At 43.5% G+C, this 20,263-nt stretch overlaps 1 protein-coding gene across 1 annotated transcript in view; it reads left to right on the top strand.

The window, feature by feature from the left end:
* The window catches only part of CACNA1C (calcium voltage-gated channel subunit alpha1 C), a 657,848-nt gene that overhangs the window by 488,860 nt on the left and 148,725 nt on the right, over positions 1 to 20,263 (top strand). The window lies entirely within an intron of this gene.

The following is a 20,263-nucleotide window of genomic DNA, read 5'->3' as shown; positions in this document are numbered from 1 at the left end:
AGAATCCTTAAGTCCTGGGGCACAAAGGGGTCTTCAGGTCACTGAGTCTATCTCCCAGCATCTGGGCAGAGCCACACAGCGTCCAGTCATGCCTTACCAGATGCTAAGAGAAGCATCTGGGTGATTTCTGTAGGACCCTATCTCCTATAAGACTGGTATGTTTCCTGAAGACAGCAAAGGGCAGATTTCCTCCCCACTCACGGTGCTTACAAACTTACTTTTTCTCAGATATGCATGTAGGTTTTAACACTCTCAGGGCAGATCATACAACGTGCTCAAGGACAACATAGTGGGAACTGGGCACAGTCCTCCCAGAACAGAATAATCACTGTTGTTCATTTCTGAACACCTGACTTCAGGCCTACCCTTAGACTTCAATGAAAAGGCCATAAACTTTCCTCCCCCTGCCCCCAGTTTGGATCCACCAGGAGGACCCAGACTATCATGACATTCAGTGTCACACATCTCAAAGTGGAGGATGAGCAAGAAAAATGTTTGCAATTAAGACTCTATTCACAAAATACAGTCCATGAATGAATGGTCTCCTGCAGAGGTCATCGAGGAAGACCAGAGTGAAAGAGTCAAATGTCCTATTCCAGATGAGATCTCCAGATAGCCTAGGAGAAAAAAAGGAAGACAAATATTTAGCCATGCAGATTCATACTAATATATACTCTTTTCAATAAAGACTTAATTCATATTAGTTCATCAGACTGACAAAAATTACTCCCAGCAAAGATCTTCAGGGACGATTCACTAGGTAGAGCTTTGATGGAAGAAATTTAAGGTTTGTGCTTTCCAAAAATGTATATTCAAATTTTGATAAGGTCCTTGGTGTTGGTTTGTTTTATTTTTATTTGTTTACAAAAAAGTATGAATATTAAGATACTTTTTAAACATCTGGACTAAAAAGCCTTTGATGATCCCTAAATGATGTTCTAAAAACAATTTGCCAAGCATAAAGCTGGTTTTGACTAACATACCCTAAATCTCATACACAGGACTTCACAGTGCCTCATATGCAGGAACACAAGCATTCCAAGATTAGAGGTCAAGAGAAAATATAAACACAGGCCCAAAGCTGTTAAGGAATTATTACAACTGCCCTGGAACTTGTCTGTGCTGTGTTTGGGTGTGATATAATAGATTTGTTCTCAACAACTTACTGACGAGTTGGAAAGCCTTAATTATATGCTTGACAGGCTGGCTTTAAGGTGAAAAGCCTTTGTTTACCTTCCCAATTCCAAGCTTCAAATCAACCTGTCCAACCACTATATCTCATTTCAATGACTCATGAGATATGATAATGGTATCCAGTATCAGGCCAGTTACTATGCTAACAAAATTCTCTGAAATTGCAATACGTACATATAAACACAGACATATATACAAACTTACACACATACACACCTTACACATGGACAAGAAAAAATTGAGGACCCCTTCTAGTCAGAAATATTCAGAGTTGGAGTCTCGTTGTATGTATTATTACTTGCTTCAGTAAGCTGAGTTCAGCTATGATGAGAAGTTTGGCACCACATTTGCTGTGCCCAGCACAGGCAGAGGAAAAGATCCCTGCTATCACCTGAGGGGAGAGCCTCTTCTTGGTGTGAAAAGTAATGCCAATGGTAGAGGGCCCTAGCCCCCTTGACCTACAGCCCATTCTGCCATTCAGCAGTGACCGTGAAGTTGCAGTGGTCGGTTGCTGACAATCGGGCAAAACACCCTAGGTTTTCCTCAGGAAGATCCCAAGCTTTAGTAAAAATTGTAGAGCTGCTTTTTAAGCCTCTCAGATGGTATACATTTTCATTATAATTTCCGTAATCACATTAATCCACTTGATGAGATGAGTTGAGAGTGCAGCAATGTGAGATGAATGGCCCTCACCTTTCTCTCCTAACAGGATGCCAGAGTTTTAGGTGGGAGTAGTCTGTGTGATGTAGTGGTGCTGATTAGGAGCCTGAGAGAAACAGGCCACTGGCTTCCAGGTCCCACTCAGTTACCAACTGGCAATTAGTCCTTCTCAGTCTTCTCATTGGTAAAATGAGGGGTTGGGCCAGACAGCAAAGTCCTCCCCCACCACCCCGCCATGTCTTTTGTTTCTGTACTTCTAAGTTGACATATGTTAGCTTTAGTCCTAGGAGTCTGAACCAAACCTGGATCTCTCCAGTCCATCAAACCCCAGAAGGATTTAATTGATTCTAGAATCCTGCAGTTCCCAGACCCCCAGAATTTGTACTGGGTCTCCTGCAGGATTCCCTGAACTCTGGAAGCAGCCTGTTGTTCCAGAGACCCTCCTGGCACCTATATGCACTCCGATCTCCCTGCCTTGAAATCCCAGCTCCACCATCTGCCTTTGGAACTGCATCAGCTCCGTTTCTACCTGCCCTCCCCTCACCGCACCCTCCACCTCTCCTCACTCCCAGAACACCTACTCCAGGCCTGCACCATATATTGTGTCTATTTATTTATCCATCTTATACAATCTACTGGGGCACATACCTTATGAGGGTGGGAATTTTGTATTTTCAGCATTAGCACAGAGCCTGGCAGATAGGCAATGAGTAGCAGTTGGAAAAGGGATGAGAGATGGGGTTCAGAGGGGGAGAGGGAGAAAAGTGTGGTCTTGGCCTGAAAGTCTGAAACTCTGCCATTGGGAACAGATGACTGGGGCCTGCCTTGTCACAGTGTCAGAGCTAAAACCAGGAAGGGCCAGATGTGATCTAGCAGAGGATATATAATGAGTCAGACACACAAATTAATGTTTCGTCTTCCATTTCTGATCTGTCAACATTTCTAACTTCTGCTAGAGGAAAGGCCCATTCCTTGATGTTTTTCTTCAGGTCCTCACCTCTTCTCCACTTTATTCTTCACATTCATCCAGAGAAGTATCAGAAATATCCTTATTTTCTTTCTCTCTCTGGAAGGCCAGCTAGCTGGCTAAGAATGGCAGTCAGGAAATGGTTAAGAGAGTACCAAGAATAAATGCCTAGCTGCTTCTTTAGGATGGGAAAACTGAATACGTTTAAGGCTTGAAAAGGTCAACTATCTTCCAAGAGGGCAGAGGTTTGATTTTCATCCATTATGTGGTCTTTGGCATCATGCTCATTTCATTCACTGGATGCGATGGAGATTTATGGAGTAAATGTTATCACAAGCTGAGACTTAATGAGATCTCAACTGTATCTCCTGGATGTAGTGGAAAGCAACCATTTTGGTAATAAATAGAGAACAGCATCTAATTTGTAAATTCCTCTTTCCGTTTCTAAGTTTAATCAGATCAACGAAACTGAGGGGAAATGTTGATGACCCAAAATTATTTTCCATGCCTCAGTCTGGCCAGGAAGCATCACTCCTAACGGAAATGGCATGTTGCTCTGGCAATGGTAGGGGATGACATTTGTCATTAGACTAACCCAATTGTTGCATATTAAAAAATATATTTAGACAAAAATCTATTTAAAACCAAACTGGAACTGAGGCTCCAATATCGCTGTGACTAGTGTCACTGGTTCATAGAAGCAGAAATTCTTTCCAAGTAAGTTACAGAAATCTGGAGCAGGGGCCACTCTAAAAAGGCCCGGGACCCATATGATTGCACCCAACTGAGATCCAGAGTAAGGCTAGAAGGACCACCATGGTGCCCAGGTTGTGGTCCAAAATAACCTTTTATGGCAAGGCAGAGAGCAGGTTAGGAGACCAGAACACAATCTCTGGCAGGTTCTTGGTTTCATTTAGGGTTTAAAAAAAGAATCCAATAAGCACAAAAGGGATGTAAATGCAGCTATCTTCTTTCCAATTGTGCTTAAATAGGTTTTCAGGATTCATGATAGTTAAAGATGTCTACAGGTTGTCTTCTCACAAGCTGTTAAGCATTTCCAGGCAGGGACCGTACCATAGGTAAGTTACTGTTAGCACACAGTAGGAACTTCATGAATATTTCATGAAAGGACTGACAACAATGATGAAGACATGGGGGAAGTTGATGGCCCCAAAGGGAGCTCCATTAACTGCAGCCATCCTTAGGGACTGGCCCTGGGAAAACATATATCATCACTAAGAAGTGTTCAGACTCCAGATGACCTTTTAGATGCAAAGCAAGTGATCCTGAGGTTCTTCTGTTTAGCCTGAATTTTGCTTTTTCATTCCCCAATAAATATATACAGTTCCCAGGCATATTATCTCTAATCCTCACTTAAACCTCCAAGACTGGTATTATTATCTCCATTTTTTCAGATGAGAAAGATAAGGTTCAGATAATTTGCCCAAGGCCAGACAGCCAATACAAGGCTTAGCCAGGACTCACGCCCAGGTCTGTCTGACTCTAAGGACCAGCCTCTTTCTCTTTTGTCAGGCAGGAAAGAGGTGAGCACAAAGAACAAGGTAACCCCCCACCCCCCCTCCCCCTGCCAGAAATACCTGGTGATAAGGAGGGGAAGTAGAAGGGAAAGAAGACCCTGAAAAGTAGGAGACTGATTCGTAGTCTCAGCTCTACTATGAATAGCTCTGTAACCTTGAACAAACCCTTCCCCCTCTAGGCCTCAGTTTCCTAGTATGTAAAAGTAATCTCTGGTTTTCTATAAACCCTTGAGCATTCTGATCCCTTAGAGCCCCCTCTGGCACTGTGTTTTTCTTTGAGTCCTATATTCCAGAAGTTATGGGTGTCTGGGCCAGGCAGAGAATATCCTCCTTTTCACAGACCCTGTCTCTGCCCTTCATGGCTGGGCAGCTATAGTTGGCTACAGGATAGACAATGTCCAAAGTTCTTACTAGAACCTTGGGTGGCCTCCCTCCAGCATCCAGCAGCTATGCTTCTGCTCTGTTCCCAGAGCCAATATCCTGATAACTTTGTCTCTACCTTGAAAGCATTGAATGTTAGGATTTCAGCACTGGAAAGTGTCTCAGAAGCTCATTCCTACTCCCCTGGTGTCTTCATCTATGCATTAAACTCCTGTATAGCATCTATACAATATGGAGTCCATCCCCCCCCCCCTTTCCTGAACATTCTGTGAGAGGAACTCACCAACCAGGTCACAAGAAACCCCTTCCATTTTTGTGCAACTCCAGTTTTTATAAAATTCTTCCTTCTCCTGAGCTGACAGGAGACAAGTTGCTATTTAACTTCCACACCCTGGTCTGAGGTGTCAGGGGGCACAACAGTGCCCTCCCGATGGCATTGTTAATTACCCTCGCCTGGCTAATTACTCACACTAATTGCTTCTCTGTCTCTGCTTTCCCTCCTGCCTTACATTTCCATTAGGGCTGTGCTTCTGACATCATTGCCCACATCTTCCCATTGGTCCTCCAAGTAACCTATGAGGGAAGCACTGAGCTGTTAAAACCATGTATCCTTCCCAGACACTGAGTCAGTGCTGAGGAGCACCCTGGAACAGGGCTCCTGACTCTGGCATATACAGTTTCTATGACACTTCTCTGCCTGCGTCTCTCTTTCCCCCACCCCTACGCAGGACATCTTTCCTCACCAGTGCTGACCTCTGTGCTTAGTCCCTCCCATCTGCAAGGAGGCTCACTGTCTATTTTATTGGAATAAAAAATGGGCTACTGTCTCCTTTCTGCTTCTCCAAGTCAGGCAAATACTCTATCTTCAGTCCTTTCCAGCTAACCATCAGATAAGGATTACTCCCATAATGCAAGCAGCAAAAGCAATAGAGTTGCATGGATCTGCACAAAGTCCCCATGTCCCCTCTATACGGACCACCAACACCTGTTCATCACGCTGTCCACACAACCAGCAGTTCTCTTCCTTACTGGAAACACCTGTTCTTTATCCCACCTGCCATGACCATGACTGTGTCCAAAAACCAAAATTTCTGGTGTCCTTCCTTTTGGGTTTGCTGGGCCACTGAACCCATAGCACAAATCCTCATAGAATTGAGGATTCAGAAGGGGTGCAATAACCCAGAGGTGGCACTACACCCCATGCAGGAAGGCCAAGGTGAACCCAAGGTCATGCCTCCCATTTAAAGTTGATTTCTGGAGCATTAGCATTCCCACTTCCTGCCAGTACCTCCAGGCCTTTTGCTTGTCGAAGACAGTGGTTCCTGTTCTCTAGATTTCAAAAACCCTTTCTCTCTTCTAAAGGAAGAACAATCAGCCTCTCCAGCCAGCCCAACTCTCCTGAGAAATTACAGAAGAGTTCTAAGATGAGGGAAAAGAGGGAGGAGGGATGCAGAGTGAATAATTCCTTTGATTCAGATTAAATCTTAAGGGGAACAATTTGGAGGGAGAGTATATTCAGTAGAATAATAAAGTGACATTGTCCAGCAGTAAAATCCACATGTTCTCCTTGCACATTTGGTTTGGGGGTGGTTCCTCCTTCTCTGCCTTGGTTTAGAGTCACCCCCGCTGCTGTGGGCATGAGCCACCGTACCCAGCAGTCACTAGTCTGAGCCCTTCTCCAGCATAGCCAAAGAGGGAGGAAGGAGGCTTCAGCAGGTGGCTGTGTGCGTTCCAGTCCCCACCCTGATGAAAGGGAGAATGAGTGAAACAGCACTGACCCTGGCTCCACCCCAGAGATGCTCATCTGGACCCCTCTCTGAGGGTGAAGAAGAGCCATGGAAGAAAGCTGAATGGGGGTGTGTGCTAACCAGTAATTGTGAGTGGCCTCTGGGCCTCCAGCAGAAGTCATGGGCCTGCAACACTGCCTATCTGGTTTCCCAGGGAAATCAGTGTGGTGCCACGGAAGGTGCCCTGCTTTCTGAGAGCTGTGGTGGAAAGAAAAGGACAGGAAAGTAAAGCAGAAAAAAGCAGGTGAGTCAATGAGGTGTGGCTCTTCCCTCCATTCACCAGCCAAAGTCAAAGGCACCATTGGCTGGGGGAGCAGCAGCGAGCAGAGGACTGACAAGACTGCATCCTCTGCTCACATGAAGCCTCAGTCTCCTCATCTAGAAATTGTGAATGAAGACACCTTCCCTGGCTGTCTCCCCAGGTGGTTGTGAGAATTAAATGGCATGGTTTCCCGAGAGTAACAACAATGCTGTGCTCTTCCTAATGAGCAGAGAATGAACTGTAAATATACCAGAGCACTGAACTACATGGTACAAATAGTACCTGTTTGGGGAGGAAGAATGCTGTGATTCTGTTGGTCCAAGAAGGCCTCGGGAAGACAATAGGACTTGGAGGGAAAGAGGGTCTTATGCCCGTGGAGGAGCCCAGGGGACATTGCAGCAAAGACCAGATGTAGGTGGGTACACAGTTGCTGGCAAGCACCTTGCATGTGTTAGGCTCTCCACAAAATGGCATCAAACCAAGCTAACCCAGTGTGGCACGCTCCAGAGGTCAAGAGGAGAGCTGAATGCCTGGCCCTGAGCATTCAGTAGGTAGAGATAGAATAAGGCCAAATCACAGGGGGCTCAGGAGGTAGGCTGCAGGTTCTGTGTGGTGCACGGCAGTGATGTGACATGATGAAATGATGCCTAGGGAAGGCTCCCCAAACAGATGAGAGTATCAGGTAAGGGCTCCAAGAACCCCTTCTGTCTGGGCCCAGCCATACCCCTCACAAACAATCCACAACATGGTGTTGCATCAATCAGAGCACACTTCTTGTAAATCTCAGTTTATTTTTCTAAGCAAAAGAAACCTTAGGAATCTCTTCTCAAACCCCCAGCAAAGGCTTGCAAACTCCCAATAACAAGCAACTCCTCGCCTCTCAAGGCAGCCAGGCCACTTCAGAAATGTTTCTTACATTAGGGAAAAATCTTCATCCCTCCAGTTCTTTGATGCCTTTTCCTTGTAGAACTACTCTAAGCAGGCAATATCTTCCCTCCAAGTGAAAAGACTTCAAATATTTGAAGAAGGTGATGCCTCCTAACCTACGTTAGACTAAACGTTTCTAATTTCTTCCTGGAACATGACATACAGCCCCCCCCCACCATCCCAGAGCTACCCCCCTGGCTGCTACCCCTCTGTGAATGTGGTCCTGAGCTCTGAACCCCATCCTAACAGGATCTGACTGATGCAGAGGAGGGGAGCACTGCTTTCCTGGGTCTTCATCCAAGGCAGGGGGCCTAGGATCTTGTGAAGTGACACTGTAGAAGGACCTTTCAGTGCCACATGTGGGCCATTAAAATAGCAATATGGACCCAAGACTACATCCTCACCCCAGCAAGCAGGAGGAAAATCACAACTGCAATCCTCCAGCAGGTGGAGTTGGGAGATTAATTAAAGGACTTGCCACAGAAGGGGGCAAGCTGATTGATATCCTGACAGCTGCCCATAAACTCATTCATGAAATGATGGGGCTGAAGAGGCACCATGGGGTTGGGAGCTAAAGTGACTCACTTCACATAAATGCCATTAATGGAGGCAGCCTAGAAATTTAAGGCAGCAATTTACTTGCATGCTGGAAGGGAAGGCAAAGCTAAGACCCTTCCCAAGAGGTGGTGCTCCTTATTCGGGGCAGCTCCTGCTCTGTGGGTACCCACATCCTTCGAGATTGTGCCGGGCTCCTGGAGGGCTTCTTGCAGGAATCTGACCTGAGTCAAAATTATCTCAAGCAGCGGAAAACAGTGAAAGGGAAGACAGAGCCCAAGAAAAAGAGAAAATGAGCCTGAATCATGAGTTCTATATAGCCTCTGTAGACCGCAAGAACAGGGCACAAAGTGTAAACCTCATCCACAGTGGAACTTTTGGATTCCAGACAAGAGGAGGGAGCTCTGGGCCTCTGCTCAGCTATGATGTTCCAGGGTGGACTTTCAGCCTCCCCATGATGTGAGGGAATGGCAAGTGAGAAAGGCAGCAGTGCTGGATGTGGGGAGAGGACTCTTCCTCTACCACCAACCAGCCTTGTGACCCCAGGCAAGTCACTGACCTTCTCTGGACCTTAACATTCCCATCTGTAAAATGAAGTCTGCCCTACCTGCAATGCAGGTATGATTCAGATCTCCCTTTGCAGTGGAGAAACCGAGCCACAAAGGGATGAAATACCATGTCTAAGGAACAGAACTCCAAAGTGGCAGAGACAGGATTCAAACTCAGGCCACCTGGCTCCAGAGCCCATGCTCCTAACATGCTGCTCTGCTTACTGCCTCTTCCTCTTTGTCCAGGAGAGCTGACAGGGAAGCCCTGGGCAGGGTCATGAAATAAATGGCTTCTCCCAAGGACCTCCACCTGCACTTTCTGCTCCCCTTCTCCTCTCAGGGATCCAGACACACTTGTAGGGCTCTCTAGTCCTCTCTAATGATTGGGAAAGGGCTTTGAGAGGGGAGACAGCATAACATCTACCACAGTTCAAATGCTGGATGTTATTAGCTGCTTGCTTTGAATAAATGACTTAATTCTCTAAGCCTCAAGTTCCTGATCTATAAAATGGGAATATATAATGGAAACATATAATCCCTCGTAGTATTGTTTGAAGCTTGAATCAGTTAGCATATGTAAAGTGCATGGAATAGTAGCTGTTATTATTCTTACTATTTCTTAATACTATTAGTATTAGGATAGAAATGGCAGATACTACTATTACACGTCCAAGAGTCTTTGCACTCTGAAGGGACAAGACCCTAAAATGAAGGAATGACCAGTAGACATCACTGGACTGAGTTGGAGAGGGATTGAGGACGCAAGTCATTCTCTGTCCTTGTTATATCATACCACATGGGTGACCATGTACTGCGAAACCAGGCTTTGGGAATTATACTGTTCCCCACAGCCTAAAAGTAGTTTGTACCTAAAAAAATTGAGTTTCCAAAGGGATCCTACACAGAAAGGCCACCATCATCCATGTCCAGAAGATCCCATCTCAACCCCAGTGGCTGCAGTGAGCTCTGTTTTCCTTGGGGATGTCCATGCCCTCCTGTGTGGCCGGATGTCCTGTTTCCCCCATGGTCCCAAGGGCCTGAGAATGTTCCACACTGCCCTGCCATTACTAATGAAGGTGGGGCAGGGTGAGGGAGGAAGAGGAAAGAGCCATGAGCTAAAGTTCAGACATTTGTTTGACCCAGCTAAACTTCCTTCCCCTGCCTCCTCCTGCCACTGCCCACCTCCCCCTACCCACATCCATGGCCCGACTCAGTGGCACCACAATTGTGGAGAGAAATTTTCTGCTTGGGAGCACTGGATGTTTATAGCCTGCTGAAAGCAGAGCGACCCTGGTTTTCTTCCTTGGATTATGGCTGCAGATCAAGGGCAGGCATTTATGCCTCCTCCCAGTTTATAGCAGTAATAATAATGATGGCACATCGTGCTTATATTGTGCCTTTTTAATAAGGCCACTTTGTTTGGCTTCTTAATATTTAATCGTGTTTTATATTTACTTTTTGATAGCTTAACATCAACCAGGTTTTAATTGCTTATATAGGGGAAGCCTTGCTGGGCCTGGGCTGGCAGGAAGCTTCTGAGAAGGCTCTGGAGGCTATGGCACCTTTCTCTATGACCTTTCAACCCAGATAGGCTGCCATAGCTGGGCTCCATTTTGCTTTCTCTCTCCATATCTCTTTCCTCTTCTTGGCTACAATCTACTTTTCTCCTCTCCTTCTCCCTCTCTTTCTTTCCCTTTGAAGAGACCTATAATTCATCATCTAATTTAATTTATTAATGTAAGAGATGAAGAAAATGAGACCCCAAATAATCATGTGGCTTATACAGGATTTGGAGCTATTTCATGGCAAGACCAAGGTAGGGTCATCTTTGGTATTTCCTAGACTCACAGTACTAGGGAGGTTCCCAAGACTCTCAGTTGGATAAAGACATATAAAGAGCTCCTTCACGCATCAGCCTGAGTCTGTATTTGACCATATGTTTGATCTATCAAACTACAGAAAAGTAGTAAGGAATAACTTTCCGAGTTATTTTTTCTGCAAGAGAAAATGAAATGAAATAATGAAATGAAATGAAATGAAATGAAATGAAATGAAATGAAATGAAATGAAACATAACATAATTTCTTCCAAGAGAGTATCCTGGGGCAGTAACCACAACCAGAATGCTGTGGGACAAAAGCCATGCCCACTGTAATACCCTGCATCACTAGTTCTTATCAATTAGTTCTCTCATGTATTTGAGCAGTTATTCTGGAGGTTTTCTGATGTACCCAGGAAAGCCCTGGACACAATGCCAGTCATGCTCTACCATTTACTACCTTTCACCCTGGACAAGTAAGTTCTTGTCCAAGAAAGACTACCCTTTCACTTAACCATGGGATACTACTATCTATCCTGGACCAGAGGGCTACACTGGTCAGGCTCCTGACAGAAAACAGACATACTCATTAAGTGGGCGATATAAGGAGAGGTTAATAAAAAAAAAATGCAGGAAGGTTTAAGGAAGTCAACAAGGGATAGCACAGTATCCTAGAGATAGCACCTATAGACCTGCTGGAAGAACCTGATGGACAAAGTGAGAGAGCAGTTTCCATAAGTCAGAGAGGGTGGTCATGAGGAGAGGGTCATGTGACCAGACCTGTGGCCTTCAGCAATAGGATGCAGCCACTCTGTACCACCCTGAACATGCCACCAGGGAAATGAATACCCCAGCCTCACTTTCCTCAGGCTTCATAGACGTCCTGCTGGCACTCCCTATTGGTTGACCCAGCACAAAGCCCTAGTATAGGAGAGGTTGTTGTTTTTTTTACAAAGATCAGCCTTCTGGACTACAGGGCATAGCAGAAAGGGATGGAGGGTGTATCTGAAGGACAAACCCTCAAGATGTCCAGCATATTAGGAGTGCCCTTAAAACTCTGTGAAGATAGAAAGTGTTATTATAGTTCCATATTTAATACCACTAGGATCTGAAAGGGAGTCCAGAGAATTCTAATATAAAGACTCTGGCCTTGAGGAAAGTATAACTTAGGGAGATAAATCTAATACTTGTACAGCAAACTATAAGAAAAACAGATTAATTTAGTTGGTAATATTAGCAAATACTTACAGTACTTACCATTTTGTAAGGTTTTTATAAATATTATTTCACTTAATCCTTACTAGAACTTCATGAAATAAATAGTATCATTAACCTCTTTTTACATATAAGGGAACCTCAGAAAGGTTAAATAACTCACCAGAGTTTCATGGCTACGAGAGGGTGAAAATAGAACTTGAATTCACATTTTGATTTTAAATTCTCATGGATCCAAATGTTCCAGGAACTCAGAATAGGGGACTCAGTGACAGTAGGTGGTCCTGAAAAGCTCCACAAATGAGAACTGGGTCTCCAGTAATGGATGAAATTTGACTAGTTGAGGAGTCAGCACATTGTTTTTCTCTAAAAGGCCAGTTAGTAATTATTTTAGGCTTTGCAGGCCACACAGAGCCTGTATTGCAACCACTCAGCTTTGCTGCTATAGTGTGAAAGCCACCATGAACATACATAAGCAAAAAAACATAGCTGTGTTCCAGTAAAACTTTATTTACAACGTCACTCCTCATCAGGGAAATACAAATAAAAACCACACACTGAGATATCACCTCACACCAGTCAGAGTGGCTAAAATGAACAAATCAGGAGACTATAGATGCTGGAGAGGATGTGGAGAAAAGAGAACCCTCTTGCACTGTTGGTGGGAATGCAACACTGTTGCATTTGCCACTGTTGGTGGCAAACTGGTGCAGCCACTCTGGAAAACAGTATGGAGGTTCTTCAAAAAATTAAAATAGACCTACCCTATGACCCAGCAATGACACTGCTAGGAATTTACCCAAGGGATACAGGAGTGCTGATGCACAGGGGCACTTGTACCCCAATGTTTATAGCAGCACTTTCAACAATAGCCAAATTATGGAAAGAACCCAAATGTCCATCAACTGATGAATGGGTAAACAAGTTGTGGTTTATATATACAATGGAATACTACTTGGCAATGAGAAAGAATGAAATATGGCCTTTTGTAACAACGTGGATGGAACTGGAGAATGTTATGCTAAGTGAAATAAGTCATACAGAGAAAGACAGATACCATATGTCTTCACTCTCATGTGGAGCCTAAGAAACTTAACAGAAGACCATGGGGGAGGGGAGGGGGGAAAAAGTTACAGAGAGGGAAGGAGGCAAACCATAAGAGACTCTTAAATACTGAAAACAAACTGAGGGTTGATGGGGGGGGGGGGAAGTGGGTGATGGACATTGAGGAGGGCACCTGTTGGGATGAGCACTGGGTGTTGTATGGAAACCAATTTGACAATAAATTTCATATTAAAAATTAAAAAAAAAAAAACAAGCAGAAGTCTGGATTTGGCCCAAGGGCTATTGTTTCCTGACCCCTGAAATATGTGAAGAGGAGGTGGACAGGGTATGATCTATGATATATCTTCAAAAGCCCAGAGGTTAGAATAAAGATGGTACATTCAAGGGACAATGAGAGGGAGGCCCAACTTGGGCAGAGGATTTCTGCAGGAAGTAACAGGAAATAAGGATTAATCAATAGCATTTTAGTCAGATAGGGCTGCCCTAACAAAGTACCACAGATAAGGTGACTTTAACAACAGAACATTACTGTCTCACAGTTCTAGAAGCTAGAAATCCAAGATCAACATGTCACCAGGGTAGGTTTCTTCTGAGGGCCCTGAGGGAAGGGCCTACTCCAGGTCTCTCTCCATGGCTTATGGATGGCCATCTTCTCCCTGTGTCTTCACATTATCTTCTCTCTGTATGTCTCTGTGTCCAGATTTCTTCTTCTGATCAGCATACCAGTCATATTGGTTTGAACCTGCCATCATTGTATCATTTTAACTTAATTACTTCTTGAAAGACCCTTTCTGCCAATACAACTACACTCTGAGCTACAGGGGCTAGGACTTCATATGAATTTCTAAGGGGCACTCACAGCCATTACAGATAGCATGGAGCCAGATTACGGGGAGTTTTAGATTCCAGATTAGAGTCAGTGGGATAGGAAATTAGGAATCTTTTTGCATGTTAGCCATAATTCTGATTAGTAGTTTGAGAAAATGAATACTAATTATACCATTCATATACAAAAAAAGACAATAAAATGGGCATCTGCCAATTAAATAGCAAAGTAAATTGTTCAGTTCATACAAGAGTGCATGGAAGCCTGAGAAACTAGATCCTGGCAGTCTGGCAGACCCAGAATTCAGCCCATTGGCACCATACAGCACTGCACAGCACTGGAGAGTTCAGGTTGGGTGAGAAATGCCTTCAGCTCTGTGGGCTTCTGACACCTCTGCCACTGCCTGGGATGTCTGGCCCTGAAACACCAACCCTCTCCCAACAAAAGGAGATAAATGATTGACAAAAGTTCATGAGTTCTCTGACCTTGGGTAATGAGATGAGTAGCTAAATTCCAAACTGAAAACCAAACATTTCTCTGGGCAGATCTCAAGAGAGGCCAGCCATTCCTACTGAAAGTCACAACCGAACATTGCAAAACCCCATCCCTGGGACAGTGGGTGACCAAAGATTTTAGAACTAGGCAAATTTCTTCATCTCTCCTAGGTCCATTTTTCATTTCCTCACATGGATCTTTGCTCTAATGTCACTCAGTCTATTGTGATGCATAAAAATATCTGAGACAGACAGCCTCAAGAAGCAAGGCCAGATATTTTATGTGTGGATGGTTCTCCACATATCTCCCCCTAGCCTTGGGATAGGAAGGAAGGAGGGGAAAAAGGGAGGAGGAAAAAAACAGTAAAGGAAGAGATGCCTAAGAAGATATTGCTTACGGTTTCCTTTGTGGATTAATTGCTAAGTAACCATAGTGACTTTCTTTTTCTTTATCAAAACCAATGTTGCTCTTACTCTCAAACTTTGGTCAGAGCCCCTTCTGGAGTCATTTTTTATTTGTGTGGATGAGTATAGCCGTCTTTGAACACACTTATTGCATCATGATAGCTAAATTAGATCTAATTTTTTTTTCTTACAGAAGACATGAATGCTAACACACTGGAACAACCTGGAGTAGATTTACCACTTGGTCATTTTTTTAAAGTAGTATAAGGAACTGACTGGAGACATTAGTCTTACAGAGAGCTTCTCTGTTGACCATAGTTTTGGAAAGCCTGGCCAGCTGATCTGTGCAGCCATGCTTTCAAAGCACTATCTTGTGTTTAATGGGAGATTCTTAAATTTTAGTAAACCTTCAGAGGGTTTGCAAAGCCAAATGTACCAGGAACTGTCGATCTTCACCATGGCTTAGATCTAGTGCTAATTTCCCAGCATGATTACCAGATTCAGATTATCCCACATAGAAAATGGCTTATTATAATCCCCCCAGTATCCACACAGCTTTTCTCCAAGTAGGTTGGGAGAAACATTGGTTACTGTGAAACAAGAACTGTGCACCTCCCTTGAAACATAGAAATCATCTACCAGGGACAGCTGGGTGGCTCAGTTGGTTAGGTATTCAACCCTTTATTTCAGCTCAGGTCATGATGTCAGGGTAGTGGGATCAAGCCCCACATTGGGCTCCACGTGGATATCATGCATGGAGCCTGCTTAAGATTCTCTCTCTCCTTCTGCCTCTCTGTCTCAAATTAAAAAAAAAAATCTACCAAGTACTGTTCAAACAAGAGTTGCCACCAAAAGAAAATGTTTGGGGGAGAGAAGACATTAATTCAAGATGTAATCAGTTGGTGAGGTGGAGTCTACACAACTCATTGTAGTAGTTGTGATATTACTAAATGTGTAATTATGTTATCCACCACCTACAATGGCAGTTGTTAATTACTCTTCCAGGAAAATCTCATTTCTTTGGGAATCTTCTCAACAGAAGTCAAGGGACAGGATAGTCCAGAAACCCAGATTTGATCCATAGTACCTGCTAACAATGAAATTAGAAAGTTATAAAACTAGCTTCCTCTCCCACATTCTTTCTCAGTATTCTCCTTACTAAATCCACTCAAAAAGTACATTTCATTCCACAGAAGGTATGTTGTTATGACACTGCAGATGAGCAGACATCAAGCTTCACTTCACAAGGCATATAGAGGGTTGCCTTTAGAGGAGAGGTGCCCTCAGACACCAGGGTTCTTTGCCATCTTTTGGCCTTAGTTTCCAACCAATTCACTGTCTGAATGGCCAAAGAAGAGTCAGAGTCTCCAGCTCATCCATAGAATAAATATCTAACAATTATAATTCTCAACTTTCAACAGTTCGGACACTCAGATTTCAAGAAGGAATCCAAGTCTCTCTCTCTCTCTCTCTCTCTCTCTCTCTAGGGCAACAAATCCCTTAAAGAATCAACTGTGATCCTGCTGTCTAAGCCCTTAGAAATAGAAACACAAACTGCATTTTCACCCATCTTATTCTCTTAGGTATTTACAGGATAAACTGTCACAAATAGGTGCTAATATTAATATGTTAATGTATTGCTCCTTCCAAGTGAGATATTTTCATTTCAGCAAGGAACCTTCAGATATATGACTTGACCCAACAGAGCAGACCTAGCAGACACTACTGAACACTCTTAAGGGAGAGAATTTAGATGCTCTTCATATAACTTGCCAAACAGATGGCTGCCAACTTTGCCCATATGAGATACCAGCCCTGGTCAAATTCAGTTATACACTGAGTGACATGTATTTATCAAGCTCTATTGTTTTAAAAGTTATCATGCAGTTATTTCTGAAATCAAACAATATGGGACAGTACTCATACCAAAGCCAGAAGCTGAATAATGCTTCTGTATAACAGGTCCCAATGTTCTGAGCTTTCCTTCACTGACCAAGTGTCTCTTGTTTCCCAAGACAACTGTGTGAACAAACTTGGTGACTGGCAGACTATGTTGACCCCTTTACACCTCCAAACAAAAGATCACTCATTATAAGATGCTTACTTCAGTGAATGTTATCATTATAAATTGAGACATATCTTCTGCTAGAAAGTAATTGGAACCAAGTCATTCATTTCAGTTCCTAACCTTCAGGGCTTTTCTTATATAGGATTTTTGAGAAGTGAGAAAAAATGCTACTGTTGTAAAGTGTCTGCTTATTCTAAGCTTTGTGTTTTAAAGATGTGTGTTTGGGACATGGCCCTTTACCTAGGTTAAAAATAAGCCTGACCCTTTTCAATCATGAACCAGTCTTCAGAATTCTCACTAACAAGCAACATTCAAGGATAGCCATTGAATGTGATCCAAGTTCCAGGGGAAGTGGATAAAATAAAGAAGCACCTAAAAACTTGGATTGACCTTCCTCTTCATGCCCTTTCCTGGAACTGATGGGACTACCTACCCATTTCTCATCAGGGCACATGCTTCCTTTCCTGAGTGGTAACAGATTTTCCACCTCATTAATAAGTTGTGACTAAGCCTCACTCACCACTGGTCCCCAGCAATCTCCATAGAGGCCTGGCAGAGGTGCAGTCAACACTAATTTTGTCAGAATGGGAAAATTCTCTTTCTCTGGAATTAGATAAAGCATTTGACATCCAGAACTCAAAGTCTGTTGCAGAATACAGAACTCCCCCTCTTCCATTTGTGGCAATCAGTATTTTTACAATCTCCTTAGTACCTTCTTCTTCAACCAGAGCCCAGAGCCAAAAGAAGCTTACACAACTCTTCTCCCTTATACACCAAACTCCTCAAAAGACCACCCATTGACAAGCAACTGAGCAACTTCTTTGCCTGTTTAAACTGATTGAAAGCAGATATGTATGTGTTGAATATGATCAGGCCTGAAGCACTTGGTGGATCTTTATTGAATGGGACTGAGTAGTTGAATTGGACAAAGGAACAAATAGATCCATGGATTGCTTTCCATCTGCAAGTGACATGATCTGGGTGTAAGTAGTAAGAGAGGGGTAGATCCACTACAGGTGGGGAAGAGGTCAAGTCACCTGGCTATTGGGTAAGAGTGACAGGGCACACCAATGCTGTAGTTTGATTTTAGCAGTTACCCCAGTGGAGCCTGTAAAAGAGGCACCTCCCTAGGGAGGCAGCAGGGCTGGGTGATAGCATCTCCTAGGAAACTCTTCCCTCAAAGCCACTAGCTAGATAGACCAGTGTAGACTGAAGCTTCTTCTGGAGTAATTCCTTCTCCTCAGGGTCCATCTTTTGTTTTGTGTCATTAATTCATGTAATTTGGGGTTTTGGTTCTATTTTGTTATGTTTTCTTGTGTGTTTTTGATTTATTGCTTTTTACAATTTTCTTAGTTTATGTTCAGGGATTAAAATGGATGTTCTATGTGAAAGCTGAGTTCCTTGTTTCTTTCTTTTGCCCGTGGCTGACTGCATGCTCTCTGTTGATGTCTTGTTCCTGGTCTTGACTCCATCTTGTCTGTGAAAGGAAGCACTCCAGCGGGCTTGCTTGATCAGAAGAAAGGGAAGTTTTCTTGGTTTAGTCACTCCACAGAAACCCATGGTAATGTTCCCCTGTGTTCTATGTGTGTAAATATGCATTGGTACATACCAGACTGGAGGGGAGGGTATTTTTCTTGATGGCTTGTGATACAGTGGTCCTGTATGTGTGTGTCTGTGTGTATGTGTGTGTGTGTGTGTGTGTGTGTGTGTGTGTTTGTGTGTGTGTAAGGGTATGGTAACCTTCCCCACTCAAATCCAGTGCCTTATCATCTCTTAATATGTATAAAGTCAGCAAACATGACTTTATACATGACAAAACAAACAGCAAAGCTGATTGCAACAGCTATTCCTTTATGGAACCCTTCCTTTGGATAGTACCACCCAAGATTAAGGTCACTGTAAATGCCAACTTGATACTGATACAGGCAGTTCCTTGATTTAGAAGATGATATGGTTCCTCCTTAAAGCCCAGGCATACCCACTTCTAATTTGGTTGTCTTTCCAAGCCTAGCACCATCCCCATCATACTACTCCAGTAGCACAAAAGGGGCTCTCTGGGAGCAAAGTGTCTCAAAGTCAGAGCTCTATAACTTTAAAGAATGATGCCTGAAGAATTAAAGTAACCTTAGGTCAGAGAGGGCCAGAGATAGATGAAGTGAAAGAGTGAAGGCTCTTCAATTGTATGAAGGCTCTTCAATTGTATGAATGTATGTATGGATGTAACAAGGAACCTGACAAGCTCTGAAAGTGCTGTCTTCCCTGCTTACAGTGCTAAAACCATCCCTAAGGTCTGGCCTCACATACCAGCTCCCTCAGACATCAGGCTACAAAGGGAGTCTAAATGCTATAAAATTGAACACCATCATTTGGCTATTCACCATGCTCCTTTGATGCTTCCAGAGCCTTATTTGGCTATAAGAGCCCTGTCTTACGGTGTAGAGTGAGGAGTTGGTCAATAAGGGACAATTGAGATGAGCATGGTGAAGGGGGTCATGATACTTGTGCTTCCAACCAAGTCCTACTCCAAACCCACTGTGTGAATGTGAGAATCTCCCCTTCCCTGTTTTGTAAAGTGAAGGGAACAAGTTATAGCTGGGTAATATCTAAAGTCTCATCCAATGACAACCTTCTTTGAAATGGCATCCAGATTTCTTTTTACCCAACTGTATTAAAAGTGAATCCTAGGGTGGAGAGGTCAAACATATGGTAAGTCATGGGTTCCTATTTGTATCTTGCATGTTCCTGAAAGGAGTGTCTTCTCACCCACCCATCTTGTCTTCATCCAAAATAAAAGAACCTTGGAAATTTTCCATCCAACAACATTATCCATATAACCAGTAGAAGCTTCTCCTGGGCTGTGGTGGCCCCATGGCGATTTGTCACATGGTGCCACATCACCTGATACCATACCCTCATTAACTGAAAATTCTGTGGCTGCTGAGGGTTAGTGATTTTCTCACCACATGAGGAGTTCTGTTCTGCAAGAAGAATGGAACCAGGACCAATGCTATAATGTTCTGAAGAACAAGGGTTACCAAAAATAAAACTTGTTGTGTCATATTAAAAGGGTAAGAAATGGTGGAGAAGAAGAATTCTCTTGAGAATTCTCTTGAGTAAAACTTTTATTTGGAATAGAGAATAATAATAAATGGCTTCTCTAAGCCACCACACTGGGTTGCAAGCTAGATGACTCCTGCTGCTCTGGAAATCTAGCCCACTGCTGCCTCGGGAAGAGAGTGTAGATTGACTGGACAGGTTGGCACCAGTGGAATTAGATGGTTTATATCCAAAGTCAGCCTGTTGGGATGGGAACGTCAGATTTACTGGAAGGGGAAATAATATCCCAACCTATCTTTAGTCTATCTTCAAGTCACATTTAAATTTAATTGGTGGATTCCACAGTTGTGATCCTCATTCTTGGTATCTGTAGTGCTAGTTTGAATCTTAGTACATGATTCTGGTAATAGCCATTTATTTCAAGCTCCCTATTTCAGGTATGGTCCTAGATACACCCAGTATGCACTACAAGACAGGGAGCAGTCTTCCACATCC

This window comes from Panthera leo, chromosome B4 (assembly GCF_018350215.1).
Source record: "Panthera leo isolate Ple1 chromosome B4, P.leo_Ple1_pat1.1, whole genome shotgun sequence".
Lineage (NCBI taxonomy): Eukaryota > Metazoa > Chordata > Mammalia > Carnivora > Felidae > Panthera > Panthera leo.
This window is presented reverse-complemented; position numbering and strand designations above follow the sequence as displayed.